This window comes from Hevea brasiliensis, chromosome 17 (assembly GCF_030052815.1).
Source record: "Hevea brasiliensis isolate MT/VB/25A 57/8 chromosome 17, ASM3005281v1, whole genome shotgun sequence".
Taxonomy (NCBI): Eukaryota; Viridiplantae; Streptophyta; class Magnoliopsida; order Malpighiales; family Euphorbiaceae; genus Hevea; species Hevea brasiliensis.
The window spans coordinates 8,367,050-8,381,703 of NC_079509.1; the positions used below are offsets into that span (position 1 = coordinate 8,367,050).

At 36.2% G+C, this 14,654-nt stretch overlaps 1 non-coding gene across 1 annotated transcript; it reads right to left on the bottom strand.

The window, feature by feature from the left end:
- Window positions 1–5,744: 5,744 nt before the first annotated feature.
- Window positions 5,745–5,851, bottom strand: LOC131175735 (small nucleolar RNA R71). The gene has a single exon (XR_009145924.1). It is a non-coding gene; the product is annotated as a small nucleolar RNA R71 (small nucleolar RNA).
- Window positions 5,852–14,654: the final 8,803 nt, after the last annotated feature.

A 14,654-nucleotide genomic window follows, 5' to 3' on the forward strand; every position in this document is an offset into this window, starting at 1 on the left:
GTTGTGACTCAATTAAAAAGTTTCGCACCCAATCGGAATATAGGCTCCAGCTTAAAATCAACCATTGATCTTTTTGAAAATGTGAGTACGGTACTTTTGCAGTATATACTAATATAAATATTATAATATTTCATATTTTATAATAAAATTGTGAGATTCAAAAAAATATTTTAAAATTAAAATTTAAAAATTTTGAGGGATACTATTTCCCGTTTTATCATAATAAATTTTTTTTATTTATATTTTATAATAAAATTACATTAAATTTTATTTTTTTATATATATTTTATTATTATACAATTTATTTATGTAATTTAAATTTACGCACTTGTACAACAATTAGTCCTGTGTAATGATTTTGCTTTCCTCTTCCTGGTATAGTAAGAAAGATTTAATTCTTCTCCTGTAAAATCAACTGTTAGCTGTTCGTTAATCTCGAAAAAAAATCTCGAAAAACCAACAGGTGGCGCCCTGCCACGACAGATAATCGAATCTAACATGTTAAAAATCTAACACGTTAAAATTTATTAATCTAGCCATACGTAATTTCATCGTTTAAGAGCCCTTCGTTCTCATTGGTCATTGCTGCCCCGTGTCCAAATCGTCAGTGCTACAGTTAGTTGATTTATGCTCTGTGTATAGAATAATAATATTTCATAAAGGAGATTTCTATATAATGAATTTGTTATTAGATATATAATTTTTAAGAAAAATCACTCAATTTTTTTTTTAAAAAAATTATTTTTTAAATTTTAACCATTTTATTAAAATGTGAGACATAAATATATTATCACGATCTAATCAATAGATCGGATCGATACTATAATCTGGGCCAGCCTAAAATCTTCGAAGTTTGTAGTAAGCTTAATTATTACTTGACATAATTCTAAAGCCTATATTAAGCCCAATTTTAAAAAATTAATCGGACAAAATTCGATCATAACATGGACTATCCAACGAAGAGTTTTTGACTCATCCGACCTATAAACACAATATATATAATAATTTTGGGAGCTCAGCTCACCTTCTATATCCTCATAACAATATTAATTCAAATGGGAGCTCAACCCCCTCATTCAACCCAATGATCATCCATGCATGCTCATATATCATGCTTATAATTTCAGCTAATACATACATAGCATATCCAAATGAACTCTCTTAATCCAACCTTTGCCAGCGAGTATATCTCAAGCCAGACTTTCTCTTAATAGACCAAATGTGGGGGCCAGCGAGATCATCTCGAGCTGTGCCTACCCCGACTTATCCATAAAGGATCAGATCCCAGCGAGTCAAGCTCCAACCACGTCTACCCGTCCTGTCCATATCCAATATCACACACTCCACGCACACCAATACATGCACACTGCTCCAAATGACCATAAAACAACATCTATAATATTTCATCAAATAAAGATGCAATATAAAACGTTCCTAATATTTAATTACATAAATATATATTTATAAGTGATGCATGGGCATGCCTGAACATATAATAATATTGAAATTATAATTAAAATTAATATTTTACTCACAGACGTAAATCGAGGTCACTGTGGTGGCTGTGCGGAGGAGGAAAACTGTCCCATCTCACCTAACAATTACATTATAATTATTTAATATAATTGGCTCAATACAAGCTTAAAAAGAATCAAAGACACCCTAAGTTGTGCCGAAAATCCGGCAGAGTTCCCCCTATACCTAGGACCTACCCAACCTGTAAGAGGGCTCAAAAATACATTTTTATATCCACAAGTCATATAACCATATCTCAATCACATCACATGGCCCCTTCTGGGCCCATCCAAATAGTCAACAGTCATAATTTTAGAAAATTATAATTTAGTCCCTACAACTAACCCCTTTTTGCAAAAACTACCCAAATAAGCTCTAAAAATTACAAAATTTTGTCCTATGGTCCTTAGCAATATTACTAAGCTAATAAAAAAGAATTATAATTTTCTAACTACCCACGAATATTTTATGAATTTTCAATCTAAATCTGAAATTAAATAATTAAGGAAACTTAGGGTTCGGGCTTACCTACGCCAATTCTGATACTGAAATGGTGTCCGCGATGTCTGGAAATGGTGGGGTAGCCTATAATCTTGACTCGGTTCTGAAATAGTTCCAGCAGCTTATCTGCTCGGCCTGAAATTGTAGATCCGGGTGACAGTCGAATTTCCATAAAATGAAAGTACCTACGCGAAGCCCACAATACCAGGGTTAGAATAAAATATTTACATATTAAATAATATTTAAAAATTAGGGGTGTTACATTCTCCCTCCCTTATAAAAAATTCGTCCTCGAATTTTTATACAAGGCAGATTAAAGAAACAATATTACATATTGAACAGATAAGGGTACTTGCTGCACACGTCCCGCTATGACTCCCAAGTACACTCTTCTACTGTTTGGCTCCTCCATAGTACTTTAACAATCGGAATCTGCTTTGACCTTAACTGTCTCAATTCGTAGTCTACTATGGCTACTGGCTGTTCCTCGTAGGTCAAGTCCCTACTTAGCTCTATGGTATTTGGCTGCAATACATGGGAAGGATCAGGGATGTATTCTCTGAGTATGGAAATGTGAAATACAGGATGAACATGGGAGAGATTGGGTGGTAGCTCCAATCGGTAGGCAACTACTCCGACTCTATTAGTAATCTCAAAAGGCTTTATGTATCGGGATGCAAGCTTGCCCTTCTTCTCAAATCTCATAACTTCCTTCATCAAAAAGACCGTCAGGAATACATAATCGCCCACTGCAAACTCTAAATCCTTTCGCCTAGGATCTGCATAGCTCTTTTGTCTGCTATAGTGTCCTAGCTATCATCGTCATTTCATAGCGAAACTCGTACCTCAAACCACTCCTCAATCTTTTTCTGACATCTTCAGTACTCACTATATCTCAATCTTTTTCTGACATCTTCAGTATTCACTATACCTCCACTGCGCTTGACTTGATATCTTATAACTTCAATCAGCTTTGGTGCTTACCTCTCCTTCATTATGTCCTAACGTATCTCTTAGTGACTTCAATCCCCATTCCTCTGTTTCAACAATCTCTACTTCCCAAATACGTAACTTATGTTCCTTATCTTATAGTATCCTATGAGATGCTTTCCTGTAGCACGTGTCATAGGCATCTCATTCGAAATTTCTACTTGTTTATGACCTCAATGGTCAATACCTATGCATCTTTTCACTCTCATGATACTTCGAATTTCCAATCTCCTTTGTGTCATTACTAAAGTCCTTAGACTAACTCCTATCCACCTTATCCAGCTAGTCATGTAGAGTTCCATTGAAATGCCAAGTGTACCTACACTAGCTATGCTTCTTCTACACTCTGATATGGTATCCTACAGCACTAGCCTTTGTTCCCCTTTATTACCAATCTCTGTGATGTAAGGATGTGACTCATATTGTCTATTTTACAACGTCTCATGAAACACCCTTCTGAAATAACTACTTTTGCATGCACCTGATACACTTGTATTATATAGATATTTTTAAGTATATTTATATAATATTTCATAGCATTTAGACTAGTAATCTCATGCATAATCATTAATTTCATCAGCTTTTGTAAATTTTATTGCCAAGCTCTAAATTTCATGTTTTCTGCATCATTTTTGGTGTTTGGGTGAAGTTCCAAGGCATAGGAGTGCGAAGGAAGCTTAGAAAGGCCAAAGGATTAAGAAGTGCTGCTGATACACATTAGACGGGTCATGTAAGCAAAGCCATAGACTCATGTAACCTACTGCCAGGAGAAAGCCAGAGATCCAAGGAAGAAACAAAGTACACGGACCGTGTACCACGACCCGTGTAAACTGTGGAGACCCGTGTAAGTCTCTGCCAAGCCAGGTTTGAAGAATTCTATGAAGAACAGAAGAACACGGGTCATGTAATTAGACTCGTGTAACTAGCAATGCCTCGTGTAATATCTTGTGCTAATACAAGATGCGACCATTCATCTCTAGTAAGTTACACGACCCTGGGCCGTGTAGTGACACATGGGCCGTGTATCATGCGGTAACCAGTTTCCTTATCCGAATTTCAGCTCCAGTTTACACACTCCAAACAGTCTCCTAATGCTTTTAGAACTTTAAAAACCTAACCCTAGGCCACCTATTATAAAGAGAAGCAGAAGATGACAACAGAAAAAAAAAAGAAGCTTTTTTTTGGAGTTTTAGAAGAGTTTTCATTTACACACATACGTTATTCTTGGCAGCCGTTTTGAAGAAGAGAGCACCAGTGCAAGAGAGGAGCCTTTAACCAAAGTTCCACAAGTCCAAAGTTGCAGAAAACCCTCATCGATTCTTTTATTCTATTTCTTTAAGCAGATTGTTCATGTTCTTTCACTTTATTTTTATTCTATTTGTCACCATGAGTGAGTAATCCTCTTATTCTGGAATTAGGAGAGTAACATTTGTAATTATTATTATGGATGAATATTGAATTCTATTTATTGGATTTGAGTTCTGTCCTTTGATTCAATTTCTTGTGATCTTAATGCATGCTATGTGTTGGTACCCACTTAGTATTGATTATAGATATTAATTGAAGGACTGAAAGGTGAAGATTAATATTAGAAAATCGAGACCTTGAACTTAGGAAATCTGATCTAGAAATAGGCTGAAGACCTTTGTGGAGTTCTATAATTAATCAAAGATCTTAAAGGGTTTTTATTATGACTAATCACTAACGAAAGTAGGGTTTAGCTCTAATCGAAACACACCTTAGGTGCCTTGAGAGAGGACCTAGGATATTTTAGGTTTAATTTCTATCAAAGTAACGATCCTTGATCCAATGAATAGACAAGATTAAAATCCATAATGAGATTATAGTGTGAAATCTTAATTCTGGAATTGCTTAAATAGATAGTTTAACTAAAAGTTTATTTCCAGCATCCAAATTAGATCTAATTCACTCTTCATACATATTCGATAGCCTAAACAGTCAAAATTATTATGTAATTTAGTACTTGCTAACTAAATTTCTCGTGGGGCGATACTTCACTCACTACTCTATTACTTGTTAGCGATCCGTGCACTTGCGGTGGTTGAAAAATTGGCAAACAAGTTTTTGGCACTGTTGCTGGCAAATTTAATCTTAGTAATATTAAGCAATAGGTAATTTAGCTGATTTAGGTATTTATATTTACTATTCAGTTTTATTTAATTTGTTTTATTTCTTTTACTTTCTCTTAGGTATTTATCTGGTGCATGACCAGAGCAAAGCCAGAAGAAGAAGTTTTGGACTTAGATCCCGAGATAGATAGAACTCTGAGAGCTATCAGGAGAGAAAGGAGACACCAAGGACAAGATCAAGGTAATCTATAAACTCTAGTCATGGCAGATAACAACAACAGGCCAAGACTCTTGAGAGACTATGGAGCTCCATTTTTCCAAGGATTCCAGCCCAATGTTACAAGACCAACAGTAGAGGCCAACAACTTCGAATTAAAACTGGCATGGCTCAAGATGATCCAACAGACCCAGTTTGGAGGCTCACCTATAGAAGATCTACATTAACACCTCTAGTGCTTTCTTGCCCTATGTGACACATTCAAGATGAATGGGGTCTCTGATCAAGCTATAAGACTCAGAGCATTCCCATTCTCCCTTCGAGATAGAGCAAGAAAGTGGTTACTTTCTCAACTAGCTAGCGCATTCACCACTTGGGAAGACCTCTCACAATCCTTTCTGGTAAGGTATTTTCCACCTGCGAAGACTGTAAAGTTGAGGGTTGAACTCATCACCTTTAGACAAAACGAAGGTGAATCACTCTATGATGCATGGGAGAGGTATAAAGACCTATAGAGGGAATGTCCACACTATGGCATAGAGGATTGGCTCCTAGTTCAGAATTTTTACAATGGGCTACTGTCCTCTACAAGGAGCACAGTAGATTCAGCTACAGAAGGTGATCTAATGGAGAAAATGGTGACACAAGCACTTGAACTTCTGGAGAGGGTCGCGTATCACAACTATGAGTGGTCAAATAAAAGGGGGAACACAAAGAGAACAGTAGGGATCCTAGAAGTAGATGCCCTAAGCATGATAAATGCTCAATTTGACCAGCTTTCAAAGAGGCTTGATAGAATACAAGCCAACGCTCTGTGGAGGATACATGACTTCAGAATGTCACGACTTCAATGAACCCTCCACAGAACAGATGAACTACATGAATAACGGAGGGAACTTCAACCAGAGGTAGCTCAACAATCCATAGTCAAATACTTACAACCCTAGATTGTAACACCCCCGTTGTATAGCCTAGTATATTTTACTATTCTGGTGACCGGTGTCGGTCCGGACAATTAATGGGATTAGGGCCACACTTAAGACAACTTGAGAAGCCATAAACACAAATAATTAGTAATGTTTAATTAGTTGACTATAAATAAGAAAAACAGAACATAAGAGGTTTAACGAGCCGAGAGTCACAGCGATGAGTGACCTCCTCGGGAACGACTGCGAAGTCATTTTAAACTCAAATTTCGAACCGTAAAAAGCGACGCTGCGGTCCTTAGGACCCTTATGAACACAGTGGAAAAGAGAAAATCACGAAAAAGAACTGTTAAGCCAGTCAAATAATTAGGTCAGGGAGCCGGAAGAAATATGGGATTATTTGCAAACCGGGATGAACCGGCGAGGGGCAATTTGGTCAATTGACCCCGAGAGCTGACTCCTGACCTAACTGTCAAATAAAATCGGAGAAAAGAAAATTTCAAAATCGAAAATTAAATTAAAGAACTAATAGAAAAATAAATAGAAAAAAAAAGAGAAAAATGATGGAAAAGTCAAAGTTGATGACATCACTAATGATGTCATAAACAAATTTGTTAAATATTTATTAAATTGATATTTATGGTCTTCCAAAGCAAAATAAACAAAAGGAAACAAAAGAAAAAAAAAATTAGAAAAGCCTCATTTCTTCTTCCTTGTGCCGTCCCCATCCCCTCTCATTTTCCTCCATGGAAAGCCACCATTAAAGCTTGCATACAAGCTTTAATTTTCCCACTCAATTCTCATAACTCCCCTAAAAATACTACTAAAGCTTGTTATTACTACTTAAGAAGGAGATTTCAAGAAGAAAGAAGAGCAAAGGTTAGGGTTTTGAAGCTTTAAGTGAGGTTAGCATATCAAACTCTTTATTTTTCCATTTAAATGCATGTTTAGGTAATTAAGTGAGCTTAGAACTTGATTTAAATGAAACCAACATGGGAAAGGGACCAAACTGAAATTTGGACAGCTTGATAGGAGTATGATTTACATGAAATTGATGCATTAGAATGAGTTTAAAAGCTTTGATTAGTTGAATGGTTAAGGTTAAGTGCACTAGTTATGGTTAAATACAAGAGTTAGTGAGTTTAGGGTTTCAATGCAAGGGTTTATGAACCAAAAATTGGAGAAATGCATAAATGGCATATTTGACCTATTGTGAAATGAAATAATGATCAATTAGGACCAAATAAATTGTATGGGAATGGTGGAAAATTTAGCTAAATTCGTAGGTCAATGCAGCATGACCAAACCCAATTTGAAGGACCAAAACTCAAATTTTACAAGTCCAATTGATATGCCACCAATTGGAGATGTAAATAGACATAAAAGAGCACAATTTTCATTAAGGAACCATGGCCAAAAACTGACCAAAACTTGGTGAAACAATTGGCCAAAGTGAATTGATAGCAGGCTGCCCTGCACCAAAACTGACCAAATGAACAGTAAGTCATAACTCGAGTTAGACAGGTCAAATTGACCTAAAATTTGGCCAGGGGTTAGAGGGCATATAGATCTAAAACTTTCATGAAGAACATCACCCCAAATTATGCCATTAACCCATTCAAATTATTGAGCAAAGTTAGGGTACCAAACCTGCACCTCTGCAGAAATTTCATTGAGCAGCAATGTTTGGATGGCTATAACTCTCTCTAGGAAACTCGGATTTAGGCGATTCTTGAACCGATGGAAACCTAAGACATAGTAGAACATTTAATATGAAGAAAGTTAGACCAAATTATGAACTTAACTTAATCAAATTACTGACCAAAGTTGAACCAAAATCTGCCAGAACCCAAAAGTGCAGTATGAACAGTGCACGTGAACAGTAAACTTATTTTGGCCATAACTTGAGCTACAAAACTCCGATTGAGGTGATCCAAAAATGGGAATACACTTAAGACAATAAGAAACATTTTCTATGAAGGAAGTTTTGTCAAATTCCAACAGTAGATCGACCAATGGAATAGTGCAACTTCGGATCACAACACCGAAAATTGGCAATTTTGCCAAAAATGACCTATGCTTTGAAAAAGTGACCAAAACCAACAAGTTTAATGAACAAAATGTGGTATGTGGGTGAAGTTGGAGTTTCCATACCTATTAATCCTTAGAAAGTCAATTATTTGACTTAAATAGTGCAGTGAATAGTAACCCGAAACACAAAATTTCGAGAACGTCGAATTTAACACGTTAGAAATAGGTAAATGCGAAGTTAAAATTTATTTTGGGATTTATGTTAAGTTCTAGTACTGAAACATTGTAAAATTTTGTGTTTCAGTTGAAAAGAATATCGGGAAGGAACCCGAGGAAACGAGTCGAGGCTAAGGGACGACTCGCTTGAGGTTTGTGCACAATAAACCCTATTTAAGCATTTTATCCTTGAAAAATTGATTTATTACGCATTATGAATTTATGAACTTTTGTGTTGCCACCTTGTGATCAAATTGTAACTTTGGAAATGGATTTGATTCTTATATGCAATATTTGAATGAAATGTTTGAAACGAATTTTTGATTCACACTTAGCATGACAGTTACTTATCATTCCTCCTCCATTTATGGGGTTGAGATCGTTTATTTTCCTCCCTCTCTGGCTTGCCAGTTGAGGTTGTAGATCGGATGAGTACTCATTAGCTAGCTAGCCACCTCCCTCATTGGTTTCGATTAATGGGGTTGAGATTGCTTTGTCGTGGTGTACAACATGGCATTGATCGGAAATTTTGTATCATGGCTTAAGTTGTGTACGACTTTGGCAACACTGTGTTTATGCAATTGTTTGACTAAACTGTTGTTTAATATATTATTTGACAAAATGAGTTGTTATGAGCTTTGATATTTGCGAAATGTGATTGTGAAGTATTCAAATTATGTTTCATCAATAAATGATTTATGTATCGCATTTTAAATCTTTATTGTGCACCACTGAGTATGTTTATACTCAGCGATAGTTTAATTTACTGTCGCAGATAAAAGTAAGGAGAAAGCAGAGTGAGTCATGGATTGACAAGATCTTTTGATCCTTTTGTACGGGTATTGTTTTATACCCTTATGGTTATTTTGATGTAAATACTGTAATGTCATAAGTATCAATGTAAATTGAGCAGTTGTAAATAAACTATAATAATATTATTTTAGATTTTCTTCTGTAAATTTGATATTTGTACATATGGATTTTCTGCCTTATGTTTTGTGAATGGAATTATTGAACATACTGAGTTGACAAATTTGACTTGGATTGTGAAACTGTTTTGAAATGGATTGACTTGAGTTGAATTGTGAATTATTGGAGGTTGGGAGTTGTAAAATAGTTTTGGAAGTGCTTTTTACAGGTATTTGAAGAACTGGTTTCTCAAAATACAGAGGGAACTCTGTCAAAATTTTTATAAAATTTGCGACAAAATTTGAATGGACAAAAATTTTTACTAGTATTTAAACTTGGAATAAATGGTTTTTAATTCTTACCAAAATGCTCACCACTTCCAAAATGTAAGAAAATTGTTTTAAAATCCCTTGTAGGGTACTTAATGAGTTATCGGTAGGTGAAGTTCGGTAGTTCATTAAGTATTCTACGGGAGCATGCTATGCCTTATGGAGGGGTAAGGTGTGACATAGATGGAGGAACCACTCAAATTTCTCATGGTCAAATTCCCAAAACTAGCCAATGAACAAAAAGCAAGGGTACAGACCACCAGTACCCCTTGGATTTCAGAACAGAGGATAAAACTTTGCACAACAACCACCACCACCTCCTCAACTTCAACAGCCTAAACAGAAGTTAACTATGGAATCCATGATGGAGGGCTTCCTAGCAGCCCAACAATAGCAGAATGAAACGATCAAACAACTAGCTTCCATAATGGATCAACTTTCCACCCACAACAAGATGCTCGAAAATCAAATTGCTTAGCAGGCAAGTTCTTCAAGCAAGGCTACCGGTAAACTACCTAATCAACTAGAGATGAACTCAAAGGAGCATTGCAAGGCAGTTACATTGAGGAGTGGAAGAGTTCTAGAACAATCAGAGGAAAATCCAACCGAGAAAACCTTTGATAAATCTGAAAGCCAAACAGAGGAGGAAGAGGAAGAAGCCAAAAAGGACCAAGAAGAGGAAGCAAAGAAGAAAAAGAAGCTACCAAAGCCATATCAGCCTCCTCTACCTTTTTTTTAGAGATTTCAAAAAGCCAAATTAGAGAAGCAGTTTGGAAAGTTTTTAGAAGTATTACAGAAACTCTACATCAACATTCCCTTCACTGAAGCACTTTCTCAAATGTCATTCTATGCCAAATTCCTTAAGGAAATTTTATCAAAGAAAAGAAAGCTAGAAGATTATGAGATTATTGCTCTCACAGAGAAATGCAGTGCCACACTGCAAAACAAACTGCTACCAAAGCTGAAGTATCCAACAAGCTTCTCCATACCTTGTCTCATCGGTAATATGAAAATAGACAAGGCCCTCTGTGATCTAGAGGTAAGTGTGAGTCTAATGCCTATATCAAAATGTCAAAAGCTAGAAGTCAGAGAATTGAAACCCACAACAATCTCACTGTAATTAGCTGACTGGTCGGTTAAATATCCTGTGGGCATTCTAGAGAACATCTCTCTCAAGGTGGGTAAGTTCTTCATCCCAGTTGACTTTGTTATCTTGGAAATGGAGGAGGATGTCCAAATTCCCATCATCTTAGGAAGACCTTTCTTGGCAACAGCCGGAGCTATCATAGATGTTAAAAACGGGAGGTTAACTCTCAAGGTAGGTGTAACACCCCTCACTCATCTACAGTATAGCCGAGCAAGGTGTGCTACATTCGGTGCCGGAGCACCCTATCCTGTCTTATCGGGTACAATATTATTTTACTTTCTATTTAATCATATTTTCTTATGTATAGAAATTTTTTTTTATCTCATTTCATTTTGATGGAGACTCAGACAGAGTCTCTTCTGTTTTACTAGTGCATGGCGAGTTTACTTATTTTACCTGTTAAAAATACACATCCATATCATTTTCCATAAATCATGTCATGTCATCATAATGCTTATACTCATTTCAAGTAAATAAAATACTACATTTCATTCATATAAAATTAAGTACAATATTTACAATTTATATACAATCTGAAAATTTAATTACATGTCTTAAAATAATTTACACAATGATCAAAATGCAACATCTAACATATACATGATCCCTACCAAAAATGATTGCTGAGGTGACAATCTACCCAGTAGCAGATTTGATCAAGTCCAGACTAAGCTCTACTACTGCTGCTGAGGGTCTCCTGTACCTACGCGATGGAAAAACCAACGCGCTAAGCATAACGCTTAGTGGTGCATAAAATAAAAGAAAAATAACTAAATAATTAAAATAAATATTCTATGGATAACAGTATAATAAAATATAAAATATTATAAAATTTCAGTCTTTTACATGTTTATAAAACTTTGGAAGCAATTAAGTTAATCAGAATATTTTCTATGAATGTATATTATATTCGGTCGTCTCATGTATTTATTTAAGTTTGAGATTTATTATTCATGTCTATGCTCAAGTAACCTATGACAGACTATAGAGACTGGATACACGGGAGTATACTAGTTAGACATTCATATGTCTCCCCAGTATTCAACGGTCATGTCAGGCACTAGGCCAGTGGGCGGCATAAGCCAGTAATAATAATAGGTACTATAGCCAATGGGCAGGCATAAAGCCAGTAGAACAATCATCTTAGATATATATTGTCTGTCAATGATTATTCATGTGGACAGTACTATAATTTGTAGTCCCTAATTGGTATTAGAGCTGACACTCCCTCAGTACGGTGTGAGAGCAAGGACGCTCGAAGCTTAAGGAGGTGAGGAGCCCAGCTTAGGCCAGACGTGGCGTAAAGCTCCTTTAAAAGACAAGGAAACACATCCCACATCGGAATGGGAGGATAAGGTAATGATATATAAAATGGGAAAACTAATCAATAGAGGTGCCTTTTGGTAGAATGGCCTGGAGAGTTAGAAGAACTCCAGGGTTAAGCGTGCTCGCTTGAGAGAAATCCTAGGATGGGTGACCTCCTGGGAAGTTCTCCATTTCACCTATGGGACAAAACCGTGAGGCTTACGGCCAAAGCGGACAATTCCTCTAGTAGTTGGAGCCTGACGGTTATAGTAGGAGATGAGGAAGTGGAATTCAACCTGTTTAACACAATAAAGCACAGACTCGAACCTGATGAATGCCTTAAGGTTGATATAGTTGACAAATAAGTTGAGGAGGAATTTTATAAGGCACATCCTAAAGATCTTCTTGAAGCATGCATTATGCACAACCACACAGCGGATAATGAGAACACAGAAATTACAGCCTGTGCAAGATCTTTAGCAACTAATCCACCCCCCCCATAGCCCAAAGCTTTCAAAGTGGAAAAGTTAAAGGAAGAACAACCTGAAGGTAAGCCACAGGTAGATACCAAATAGGTAGAACTGAAACTTCTTCCCTCTACACTAAGGTTGTAATTGTCGGGCTCCAACCACAAGAGGAATTGTTCGCTTTGGCTATAAGCCTCACAGTTTTGTCCCATAGATAGAATGGACAACTTCCTAGGAGGTGCCCCATCCTAAGATTTCTCTCAAGTGAGCACGCTTAATCCTGGAGTTATTCCAACTCTCCAGGCCATTCCACCAAAAGACGTCTCTAGTGATTAGTTTCCCCATTTTATATCATTACTTTTTAAACCCAAAACCATCTCCGTGCTTTGTCGATGTGAGATTTGCCTAAGGGACCTTTCTCCCCCCCTTTCGGGACTCAGCATCCTCACTGAGGTTTGCTCCACCATCGCCCAAGAGGACACGCGAGCGACTCTAATACCAATTGTAACGGTCGGGCTCCAACCACTAGCGGAATTGTCCACTTTGGCCATAAGCCTCACAATTCACAAACATAAGTATTGCCAACATTAACACACAGTTTAGACCATGACATAAAATTTCATGATCAATGTCGTGTTGTACACCACGACAAAGGAATCTCAACCTCACTAACCGTTATTAATGAGGGAAGGGCTAGCTCGCTAATGAGTACTCATCTAGTCCCACCCCACTAACCGTTATTAATGAGGGACATAATCATAATCAAATATCAAATCCCAAGTAGCCGTTACTACTAGGGAGATCCGAAAGAAACTGTCATGCTAACTGTGGTTTTAAAACAATTTTCAAAAGTTTCCCACTCAACAATCGCATTTGCAAACTAATAAACACATTCAATTTATCATAAAATTCATATAGAGGTGGTAACACCCATATTTCTCAAATGCGAGAGAAAAACTATATTTCATTCGAGGTAAACTCATTCAAATATACTCATTCCAAGCAATTTACAAATTTAAAAACAAAGAAAATGGTTAGTTGTGCACAAACCTTCAATAATTCTCCTTTGTCGTTATTTACTTCTCCTTGTCCGTCCTGACTTCTTTTTCTATTGAAAACACACAAGTAGAATATTTTAATACTCCTCCCAACTATTGCCAAAACTCATTTCATAAATGTCTAATGCCTCCTTAAGTTAGGTTGGCAAATTTTTCAAAGAGTTTTGACTTTTGGACATATTGGTGTCCAAATCTTTAAACCCGATTTCTACCTAGTTTCCATGATAATTTAGTGGGGTGTTCTTCATAAAAATTATTCATCTAGATCTAAAATTTATTTTCCTTTTTGAATCACCTAATTTGGAGTTGTGTAGCTCAAGTTATGACCAAAATAGTGATTACTGTTCATGTGGAGCTGATTCTGGCAGATTTGGTAACTTAGCTTTGTCCATTAATTTAATTGAGTTAAGTTTATAATTTGGCCTTACATTTTTCATATGAAATATTCTACTATGTTTTAGGTTTCCATCGATTTAAGAATCACTTAAATCAGAGTTTTTTAAAGAAAGTTATGGCAATGCAAAAATTACTGTTCACTTGACTATTTATGTTGTAGCAGATTCATTGACTTAAATTTGGCTAGCAATTTGGTTCGGTTAAGTTCATAATTAGGCTTCAAGTTCTTCATATGAAATATTCTACTATGTTTTAGGTTTCCATCAGTTTAAGAATCACCTAAATCAGAGTTTTTTAGAGAGAGTTATGGCCTTCCAAAATTTACTGTTCGTATGGTCAATTTGAAGATTTCTAGATTTTGGCAGATTTGGTGACTCAACTTTGCTTAGCAATTTGATTGGGTTAAGTTCATAATTTAGCCTTAAGTTCTTCATATGAAATATCTAATATATTTTAGGTTTCCATTGGTTCACGAATCACCTAAATTAGAGTTTTCTAGAGTGAGTTAGGACAATTCAAAGTTTACTGTTCACATGGTCCAACTCTGTTAGGTCCAG